Source organism: Bombus terrestris, chromosome 11 (genome assembly GCF_910591885.1).
Source record: "Bombus terrestris chromosome 11, iyBomTerr1.2, whole genome shotgun sequence".
In the NCBI taxonomy this organism is placed as follows: Eukaryota; Metazoa; Arthropoda; class Insecta; order Hymenoptera; family Apidae; genus Bombus; species Bombus terrestris.
The window spans coordinates 10,724,507-10,736,566 of record NC_063279.1 but is presented as its reverse complement, the minus strand read 5'-3'; the positions used below and the strand labels follow the sequence as shown (position 1 = coordinate 10,736,566).

Here is a 12,060-nt window from a genome sequence, read left to right as displayed (position 1 = left end):
AAGAAGCATCGCGGCGTTGTTTCCGCCAAGCGATCAGAGTGATTCGCGAAAGTCATTAGTCTGGTGAAAGCGAACACGGAAAGAGTGTTACTTCTCTAACACGAGTGCGGGTGACAATAATGATTAGAAGTGGCTCTCACGGCGGCAGCCTCTCTCTCTCTCTCGAACAATAACGACGGGACGCCAGTGAATAAAGAGGGAACCCCTATGCTCGCAGCACCGATTTATCCATTGCGGTTAAAATCAACGTTCCGCCTCCGAGATTGCGGGAGGGCAATGGACACGTACGGGTAAGTACTATTACACGCATATAATCGTACGTGTATTCTTTCGCACCCGGCGGCATTGTTGCGTGCAACATAACCACCAAAGCTACGCAAACCTACATTTATTTAGCAGCTGCTAGTTCAAACTGCGTCACAATAATAATGTCGCCTGGTGAGAAGGCGCGAACTTTACTATAACTCTTTTGTGGTTTTCGAAACGACAGAGCACGAACGACTTTTGAACGAGTATTCTTTTCTTAAGTTAATATGTGAATGTAATAGAATAATTCGTTGTAAATTCGAGGCATATGAAAGATTGAAATCGATGCAGTATGCTGACATTTTCGCTCGGGGTGGAGGGAAGGGGGGAGTAATCTCTGTTGTACAAATATGGCGTGCCACTTGAAAATATTAAAACAATTCGTTCTAAATTTGACATATACGGAAAATTGAAATCAATGCAATCTTTTTGTTCCCCTTTATAGTTTTTGAAGCGAAACGAAATAACCTAAATAAACACCGCATGATTTGAAAATATTTGAATAATTTCCTAGATAAATCGTTTCTAGACACGATAATATGAGAATGCATCAATTTAATATATGTATAACGAAATGATAGACTATGCAGGATTAAAGTCGACTGAATTCATAGTTTTCGAGTTACTTCCAATAGCATTATGTACTCTCATTTCTATTGACTGTATTTAGACATGTATTTAGACATTTAGTAACTCAAATACTTATATTGAGTAGTAAGAATAGGTATTACAAAGTATGTATCGTCATTGTAACAATGTACAATCTCAAAAATGGGAGTTTCTTTTGTCAGGATAATTACCATTGTGTGATATAATTGTACTCAAAGTGTAAAACCAACGCCATACCTTACGTGCACGACCTACAACCAAATACTCTCTAATTCCCCTCGATTCCAAATTATATAATTTAGATTATTGTTTAACGTCGATCAACCGTTAAAAAAAATTCTCGAAACAAAGAATCCAATCAACGTTTGTATATAGGAAAACGGCGTTCCGAAAATTCGAAGCGGGGAAAGTGGTCGAGCGACGACGCGATTATTAATGGCGCCACGATAGGCGATTAATAAAGCCGGCGGGGAAAAAAAAAGTATTAGGCCGGGAGGAAAAGCGATGGCGAACGGCGGGAAAAACGGCCGGTGTATTTGGCGACTAGTTGTCCATAAGCCTACACAATTTACAATAGCATTGTCCGCGGTCGGCCAGGGCCAGCGATGATTTATCGAAAATCGTCATTCTGTTCTGGCGAAAATTCCTGACCCCCGCTGGTGGGGATGGCTAACAATGAGTTGCTTGTCAACGTCGGACAAATTAATCGAATCAGTGCGCGGATTTACTGCCGTCTACCCCCTGCCCGTACCCCCTCCTCTCTTCCCCCTTTGCGTACGTTCTACCGTGCCCCTTCCCTCCCTCTAACCGCCAAAAAAATGTATATGACAGTGTGTCTCCTCGCTCGTTTGAATGCGAATAAATGGCGCTGTATGATGACGATGGGTATGGTGGTTACGGTGAATGGCTTCGACTAGAATGAGAGTGAGAGAGAAAGAGCGAAGTATACAGGGTTGAGAGGTAGAGGGTAGAGGCAAAGAGAAGGAGGGAAACAGGCGGAGAACGTAAAAGCGTATGTTTTGTCTCCGATTGTGCGGCGATGATTGATGATGCGGTTAATGGTATTTTATTAGAGACACTTTGGAGGGTCAATAGACAACGGGCCGGATGAATAATAACTCTGTTACGGCGTTACTTATTAGGATTACTCGACGACGTTGTTTCTCCCGGCGCGATCATTAGGATGCTCGAGCCACGTCTCGGTTCGCGTCTTTATTTGTTGCCGGATCGGATGGATATTGTTCGTTGTCCCGTCCCGTATGAATAATTAACGCATGTTCCGAGTCGTCGTTGAGTTTACGGTATCGCGGATGTGAGAAAGTTTGCTGTTCTATGGTGATGGTTCGAATAAGTAAATGGAGAATGGTCTATCTTAGATTTAATGGAAATATAGAAGATATCCAACGAAAGAAATTTCGTTTATATTTACGTCATTCTCGATGAAATGTATCCATCGATAACGATTCTTATTTGTTTCGACTAAATTACCAAAAGTATTTATCTAAGATCAAGGGAAAAGTCAACTAATCGTCCATAAAGTACAGTTAAGATTATGATTTGCAGCGATGCGGCCTTTAATATAATGTCCATTTACGGCTGTTTGGCTTATTACAAGCGCGTGCGGTTTATTGGCCATTTCTCCTGAAATGATCGGATTAGTTTGTGCGATTCTCCCCTCGGATTAGCTAGCGAAGAAAGAATGGCACGAATTCTCATAAAATTGTCCGCTTTTATTATTATATTGATAACATTTCAGCTAACTTTTTCTTTAACATGAAAACAAAAAAAGAAATTCTATTTGAATAAGAATATCATTAACTTACATCATTTTTAATTACAAGGAACATATTCAGGCCTAATGAGACAAAATGGAAGGTATTAAACAGGGAATGGAAGGTAAATTTAAGCATTGCTTATACCTAACAGCATAAAAAAATCTCCTACATAGCTGAAACGATAGCCTTGATTGTCATGACAAAGTTAGTTTTCTTCTACGATTAATTCTCATTAGATTCTGTAGGTGTAATGAGCTAATAAAAAAATATTCATTATCAAGTGAATTACAGCAACTGTATCGAATGAGAATCGATACACATCGGAAAAATCGTTCTTTGAGTTCCCTGTTATATGTAGATACTTCACAATATTGGGAAACAGGTAGAAAAGCGTGAAGCAGAAACACTAAAACGGCCAACAGTGTTTCCCCGATGTTTACATTGCCATGTAACTGTTATTTGCGAATAATCTCATTACTCGAAGAATTGTTATACGATCGGGCAATCCATAGTCATATAGCCCTCGAGTTAGTAAAGTTATATGAGAACAAACAATGCCAGTACTGTCCCTTTTTCCTAGTTTGTCAATAAGTTTAAGGAAACGATAAGAATCGTTGAACATTGTCCAGGGTCGGAAGTAAAGACCTGTCTGTCACTAAATTGTTCTTAGCTCTTGACATTACAACGGCTGAAATGGTCATTTGTCAAAGGGTGTCGTTTCTAAAAACCTGTGTCATTGTAAGAAAGTTCCAGAGAATTTATAGCACTGACAATGTCTTGCGTTCGATTTTTTGTACATATATAAAAGAAATTCTGTAGGCGTTAAAAAAAGTGAAGAGTAGAGAAAGGAAGATCGAACAGATAGATAACAAATCTGCGAGTTTCATACGTTATATTTAAAAAATTATATGCAGATATTTAAAACTCATTAACTATTTTATCAGAAGAAGTTAGAACAAACCATCGATAAAAATATTAGGAGATAAAAGTCACAGCGTAGGTCGTAATTAACGAGGAAGACGGTGCTTTCATTGCAAAGATCTTGCTTCTCATAATTACAAGAAATAAATTTATCAAAGAGGAATCATTAAAACGCGAATTTCTCCCAACCGCCCAACCCCTCGTCTCTTTTCCAACTGTGGCCACCATCGTGGCGCTATACAACGGAGACTTTATTTCTCGTAATTACCCCTCCCTTACTGCCCTGAACTCTGACGTATCGTGGATTTTAATCAACGAATTATTCAGCATCCCGGTGGTAACCGATCAAACGTGTCTGCTTCCTGTACAATAAGGACTCCTTGGCTGGAGTCAAATTATTAACGCCCTTGCTCGCGATCGAACGAAACTAAATCGTATGAGATAAATCGTGAAGGGAAATGGGGGGAAAAAAAATTAAAAAAACAAAATCATGTATGCACGCATGCGGTTGCGTAATTTGAGGGAAAAAGAGAGTAGGAAAAGGTAATCGGATGCTTTAAAGTATCAGATAGGGTAACAGATAATCAACTATCAGAGGCTTCCGAGCATGAAAGGACCACTCGAATCACGTCGAGGGAATGATATCGGCAATATTTCAACCGGTGCCACTAATTAGAAAGAGGTCAGTAATTAATGCTAATTGGACGTCGTAATTATCTGCGGATTGTACACGCCAGGTTCGTCTGCCGCAATGGCGGCTTCCACGTTTTATTTCGCGCCGTGGGTACGACTTTCTGCGACAAAGTCGACGTTTGATCCGTGGTTTCAAAGCGGAGGGAGGCGAGAAAGGGCGACGAGGAAAAAACGACTGAGAAGAGAAGGAAAGAGAGAAAACAAGGAAAATAGAGAGAGAGAGAGAGAGAGAGAGAGAGAGATGAAAAGAGAACGACAAAAAATGGCAAAAGCTAACGTAAAATAATGAACGATATCGTTCGGCTAATATGGCGGTCGCGCGTCGGCTCGGAAAATCGCTGCTTTCTACCCTCTCCCGAATTGGCTTTGACGCGCGAATTAATTTAATTAGCTGATTCTGACGACGATTTCCCGACGTTCGCTCCTCGCGTTAATATTTATTTTATGTCCGTTAGTGCTGTTCCCAACTTCAGTTTTCTTTTTCCTCATTTTTTATGGTTTCAGTAAGAGTCATGTTACGATAAATGTAGTTTGCGATAAATCAACGAGAATGGTTCTCAATTTTCCTGTTCAATTGTTACGTATTAATAGATCGACGTTTCAAAAAGGAAGATATATTCGTATTCAGTCCCGCATTCTACACTTTTGATACAATAATAGAGATAATCACAGGACCACATGTTGCAATAATTATCGTATGCCATTATCTACGGTTTTTTCATCATCGGTATTTCCGTCATTGTCAGGATATTTGACGTTTTCATTATATCGAGTAGCGTTGATACCAATATGTATAATGCCCAATATTTGTAAAACAATGCTATTAATACTTGCAACAATTAATCTATACTCTCGGAATGTATGTCTCATTGTAGTGTCCTTCGTATGTTATTTGTTTCGAATTAATTGGATATTATATTGCTCCGAATAATATAATAATATAATAATTGTGATGAGAGAAATAAAATAAACGGTGAAGATTAGGATTCATAAGAGAAAATACATATGGCATTGAAATGATTATCGAAATGGGTACAATGCTGTGTTAGCTGTCTTATCCTTTCATTATTTCAATAAAAATATTTTGTGTTATTATTTTATACGTATACGTATACGTATATACGCATTATTTTCTTCGTCCCACAAAGAACTGTAACAAATTGCTATTATTCTATCACAAAATGTAGGTATTGTTTATTTTTATTCTGTTTCTTCATACTTCTCTTAATAATGTTTAAGATGCATACATAATCCATCGTTTCATCGTTTATATTAAAAAATAAAAGAGAAGAAAAGGGAAAAAAATTCAACTTTCAATTGATAGTTAAAGGTGGGATTGTTACGGATCATCAAAATTCTTTCGAACTGTTTCATTGACATGGGGCTAAGTGTAAATGTAGGTATCTGCCTGTATTTGTTTGCCTAGGCGTTCACCAGTTTGACTGGCATTGTTTGCGCACGCACACGCACATTCTATGGAAAAGCTGTTGGCACAGATGGTGTGTATTTTTTTATTAAAACCAGCACCACAAAGTTTCCTGACAGACGACAAATGTTATCCTCTGCTACCGTTTCTTCGAAAGCAGTTTGTACTTTCTACCAGGAACGAGACGACATAATGTTAACGGGATAAGTGCTTGATAATCAACGTTAACCAATAAAATTTTCACTTTCGATTTACATCGATTTAATCTTTTGTCAATTTGAGGATCGTAAAAATTTTTCTTAAGAAACGAATTGTATTATTTTAACCCTTTTGGAATGGAACTGTCTAAGGCTATGGTTACAACGGATTCATGTTCTGTTCTAACGAATGAGATATTGGAAGGATGAAATACATGCGATGTAGCTAAGAATTTGTGTACCATAAAATCTCGATTATCAATATACGGATTAAGCGATCGATTATGGAAACGAAAACTAATAAAAAATTTTGTAATGAGATGCAAGAAATTATTATAGTTTTATTTAAAAATTCTTGTACTTGTCTAACGTTATATAATATTCATGAAGTTCAAGAAACAAATAATCTTCTCTCATATGAAAACAAAGCATTAAACGTTTTACCGTGAGCAAGTTGATTTTACTCTGCTTGCCTTGACAGTGGTTGACTTGTTGAATGATACGCTGCTAGCATGTTTGCTTTTATTCGCAATCGAATTCGCCACGCGTATTATGTGGTAACATAGTATTAAATTTCGACAACAATCCGTGAGATTAATTTGTTCGACTATATTAAGAAAAGCATAGTTGGCCATTGTACCGGGGAAATAGAGTGACTTCAGAGGGAAATCACGAGGCGTATCGTCGGCAGATTACGGAAACAAACGTTCCAGGGTATTATCCGAGTATAATGGCCCGTATGACATATGTACGGTGTGTAGCTGTTTATGACTTTGGACCTTCGTGTGCTACGAGATTTATAAATCTAAATACTCTTGGATACAAGCTCAATCTCATAAACATTTCTGACATTCAGTTGAAACATACTTAATGTCATTAATACCAAAGTCACTTACTCTCACTCTCTCTCTCTCTCTCTCTCTCTCTCTCTCTCTCTAAAAAAGAAATATTAACTTTGGTATCTGCGATTCACAATACAACGTTTTAATTCTATATATACTAATTAAATAGAATACCATATATGACAGTAACCATATAGTTTTCTAAGAATTTTACTATTTAATCTAAATTCTAAGAATTTAAAGTTTTAAAGTATATACTATAGATAAATAGATAACATCGCGAAAAGAACATCTAAACATTCGTTTCTGTATAACAGTATGTGGAAAAATTTTTCTTTAATTTGTATTTATAAAACCACTATCATAAATAGCCTAAGAGATAGCACAATATTATATTTCTACTTATTCATCGACACAACAAATATGTACATACATATTTTTCAATAAACACAGACTAAAATCTAACGAACAAACGGAATTACTTGTATCGCGAAGATATCTATGGACCATTTTAATATTGACATAATACTTATACCGATGCTATTGTGTTTTATTCCTTAAGCCCGTCAACCGAATGCATGCTTGCGTGAATCATACTGTACCTCGAATGCAAATCGATTTATAACAAATAAAATAACTTATTCTATGGTAACGATCGATACTTTACTCCCGGGACCTGGTTGCACGGCGCTTATCATCGGGCAACGAGATATTACATCCTTACTCGAATGACGAAACGAACGGTCCGCAAAACCTAATGGAACCTGTGTAATTCCAAGCCAGCCGTTTGCCAAAGCGATAAAGCCAAGCCGATGAGGACGCAACCGGGAATGGATAAGCAATCTTCTTAGCTGTCGTTTTGAACAGCCATGACTGTCAGTCTGGCCCACGCTCGGTTGCCTCGTAAAGTATTAACGGACAATGCGTGACTGATTTCCGTGGCGTACTCTTTGTCAGAGACACAAGCCTCATTAAGTCTTTAACAAACCGGCCTGGTAAACTTTTCGCGTGAATCGAGCCGCTTTATATCGCTCGCTAATAGACGATCACTCATCTTTCGTAACAGCGACCTTATCATCCACCGTGTAATTACGGGAAACATTGTTGCGAGTTTCTCTATCGATCGGTGTCTTCGACGAAAAGTAGGTACATAGTTACAAGTACGTAGTAGTACACAGTACAAGTTATGATTGATCGAACGATGCTTGTTAATTCTATGTCTATGTTTCGTTCGAATCGAGTTGAAAGTTTCAAAATTATACAGTTTGTTTCTTAGATTAGGAGTGTTAGAAACTTAAATTCGTGTTGAAGTCTAACTGTTTTCATTGTTCTGAATTTTATGAACACTATATTTAGAGCTCGTGCACTAAATTAAATGAATGCTTAAAATTGTACTAACCATAATTATGCGTATAATATATTTACGTAATTGGGCAAATTTAGGAATAAAAATTCAAGATGGACAATAACCTGCTGTTTTAGGTTCGATTATTAAATAATTCTTCATATCAAATAATTCTACTCATTGATTAATAAAAATTCGAAGTCAATCAAGCATAGACCCTTTCTGTACGAGCGCCAAAACTCGAAGGCGTCCTCTTTGTCTTCGAGCAAACACAAGACAGGAGCTCTTCGCATCCGCCGATCGCTAAGTGGAAGAATCATCGCGGCAAAAAGAAACCTTCTACGCTGCCGGTCAAGACGTTCTAATAGTCATTATCATTTACAAACATCACGGTGTGGCTGGTCCAATAGCACAGAATACGCCACTTGTTTGCATAGGTTGCAAGTGTAGAGGCTCTTCCAATGGTTAGTGCTTTGTAAACCTATCCTAGCTAACTAGACCTGTGTGTACCTAGCGAGTGTTCCTTCAGTGTTGAGAGAGGAACTCGCGTATATTGCGTGTGTTTATTGATTCCTGGCACCTTCCGTTGGTTTTGGTGACAAACACTGTCGATCGTCGATGATCGTTTCGAAAGAAGAAAACTACTAAGGAATCTAAGAAGAAGTTAAGCTTCTTTTCCTATTTCCTTATGGTAGCTGTTTAAGATGAACCAGTAAAACTGCTTCTAGGGACTCAGCGTACGATGTATTAATTTTTATTCGGTAGCGTAGTATTGAAGAGCGTATCGTAACTAAAGAGAGGACGAAATTCTTCGAATTTTTCTATCTATCCGGTTTTTCATGGAGGGGATTCGATGTTTGGTAGTCGGACACACCAGATTCTCAACTCGGTGTCGCTTCGCCGTCGGTATGTGACGAATTTTACACGTTGGTGTGAATTACATTAGAACGAATGACATTTCCCTTCTTGTGGCCACTAAAGGACATTTTTCGGGTAGCGAAAAGAGTAAGCTCGTCGATTCTCCGCGATTGAATCGGCTGTCGCCTCATTGACCATGCTAAAACCAAATTATATCTGTGTGAAAACGTACTTAAGTTTATTGCCACCTTTATTTTCCTTTACACGTTCATTTATTTTAACAAACCAATCCGGTCTATTCTATTGTCAGAGAAGCTACTGCTATTGCGATTTTCCTTTATAATTTCTTTAACCTGAAATACATCCTTTAGAAACGATTTAATAGTTGTACATAAAACGTAGTACAATTCTTCAACAAAATTTAAGACAAATTTCTAAGGAAATAATAATTAAATAATAACAAATAAATAAAAATAACTATAACCGGACTATTTACTACTCTCTAACATACAAATCAGATATTAAATGATTTTTTATTCTAATTCGAGCAATAATAGTTGAAATCAATAAATACTGTAAGACCATGATAAATATATATTTCGTTTGATTAGCTCATCATTAATTTATACATTTCATCAACTGTTTACATTATACCTGGCTTAAAAATTCTAAAGTTCTTGCAACTCGACAAAACCGTAAAATCTATCGTATGTATCGATCGTCTACGAAAATTCATCGTCTTCAGATGCTGTTTACATTTTTCCAATTCCACCAGAAACCACTGAACGATAGAAATCACAGTGGGCGAGCGCGTCCACCGAAATTGAAACGGACTGACCCTAAGAACTTGGAACGATCGCGTTGGCAAAAAAGAAAAGGGGAAACGAGACAGGGAATCGCGGTTTAGGACGTAAACCACGAACGTCTTCTTCGCCATAGGCGGATCAATAGACCCTTAATATGAAATTTCGCGCGGACGTGCGGCAACTAATCCCCACCCTTTTTCCCATCTTCTGGTCGCCCTCGTCCAGCTTCCTCTCTTTCTTCGATGTTTTATTTTCTTTGTCTCTCCTGCTGGCCGGCGCGGAGAGGCCTGAAATATTCGCGAATGCATAAAGACGTGAAATATGGCCGCATGAATCAGCTGGTCTTCCTGCGGAGTGAACGGGTCCACAGGAGGGTTTGACAATATCCTCGCGGCGGCATTCTGCGCGGATTAGCGCCTCCAGGTTTTATGGGCCATTTTGTTTATGCACAGACAGGGCAAGGTTGCCCTTCCATACACCGGCGATGCGGACGCGTGTGTGCTCGTGTCGGTGCGCGCGACCGTCTTTGTGCGGCCACGCACGACACCGAGCTGAATTCTTTTGGAATTGGATAGGTTCGATACTATGTTTGCCACGAGGTGATTTGCCTCGCCGCTCCGGCTCGATGACTTTCGCCTCTACGTTGTTTGAGAGATATTTCTACTAAGGAGTGGAAACTGAGAGTCTCTGCGAGGAAATTATGTATCTAGAATATGACGTATTGTTCGTAATGACAATTTGTTCTTTCAGAGAGAGACCTATGAGATTCAACGTGGACGCCTGACTAGTGCAAATTCCTTTTTCAATATCTGCAATGAAATTTTTAGTTTAATTTAGTTTCATTTAGATTTCACGGTGAGCGCGAGTGGTTTATGATATTTTTAGATCTTTGATAAAAGCTTTGCATAATTCGATTTGTTAAATGAAAATTTAACGCGATTTAAATAATTCTCAATCAGTTACCAGCCCCACTGGGTTCATTTTTACATATGTTAATTCTTTTTAAATGGTATTTTTTTTAAATTATATATCGTATTGCATTGCAATTCTCCCGCTTGAATTTAAAATTTCTCCGTGTATTTCATTTTTATCTGAACAACATAAGATTTCTTTACTCAGTTTGTCTTCACACAAGTGTCTTAAAATTAGATGTTCTTACGTAAGTCTTTTCACTTTTTCATCGAATGCTCGTTGCATTCGATTTAACACACGTCAATTCTACGCACAAATACTACTATTATTACTAATAATTTTTCTGAATTAAATATCCCAAAGTATCCTTCCTACCTGGTCCTAAAATTACTCCAAATATCCTGCCGTTGTTGGAACACAGATACGTATCAAGACAACGTGTATTCATTGTGTTGAATCTTACACATGTTCAACATGTTCAGAATAATTAGAAACCGATCGCACTCCAGCTCGTTGAACAGGGCATTGTATCGCTGTCGAGGAAAAAACCATCGTTCGCTGGACCCCTCCTGTTGGATTTCCAGTCGATTGAATCGCGCTGTCTTATCCCGTCGTTAGGAATCAGCGGGAAATCGCAGGGGGTGCGTTGTCGTGAGTTTACAAAGGGGGGCATGTGTCGCACGGTGCATCCGTACCATTGTGCACAATTCGGAACGATTAGGAGCCACTAAACAGTCCTGGCTGATCCACTCAGTTCGAGACGAGTCGTTCGTTTAGGATCGGGAACACCTCTGGCTAATCCCACGAGCGTGGATGCAGCAGGATAAATGAAAGAGACAGAACGGGCAGGCGAACCAAATGAATAGATCGCCCGATAGATTAAACCTTTGTTTGTCGGAGTTAAAAGGAGCCGAGCAGCTCAAGAATCTTTTTATTGTTGTATCGAGGAATGATTTTTTGTTTGCGCTCACCCATGTGCCTCAAGTATATCATCGTGGAAATGTTAAAAGTGCATGGTCATTTTTAAATTGTTGTTTAGACTGGGAATATAAATTTCGAGAAATTAAAATGAAAAAAGAACTGATGAGACGCTGTAGCTATCCTGATGATCGCTTCGGTATACTTCCCTTATATGATTTATGGTATATTTCTTTCGTCATTTATTTTATTCATTTCCATTTCAACTGCTTTCTTTCAAATTCTCTCAACGTTTGTTAAACTGCAATATTTTCACTAAGAAATAAAATATAGAAGATAAAAAAGTAGATCTGAAATCTTCTAAAAAGAATCTGAAACAGACAGAAATTTCCCGCGGACGAAAAAATTAAACAGAAACAAATAGAAAATACAGCAGGAGGGAAAGAGAAAAT

At 38.2% G+C, this 12,060-nt stretch overlaps 1 protein-coding gene across 1 annotated transcript in view; it reads left to right on the top strand.

Moving 5' to 3' along the window:
- Positions 1–9: 9 nt before the first annotated feature.
- Positions 10–12,060, top strand: part of LOC100647190 (transcription factor Sox-19b) — a 133,234-nt gene continuing 121,183 nt past the window's right edge. The window contains exon 1 of the mRNA XM_012313648.3: positions 10–290. The gene's annotated coding sequence lies outside the window, so the exon portion shown is untranslated. The remainder of the gene's footprint in view (positions 291–12,060) is intronic.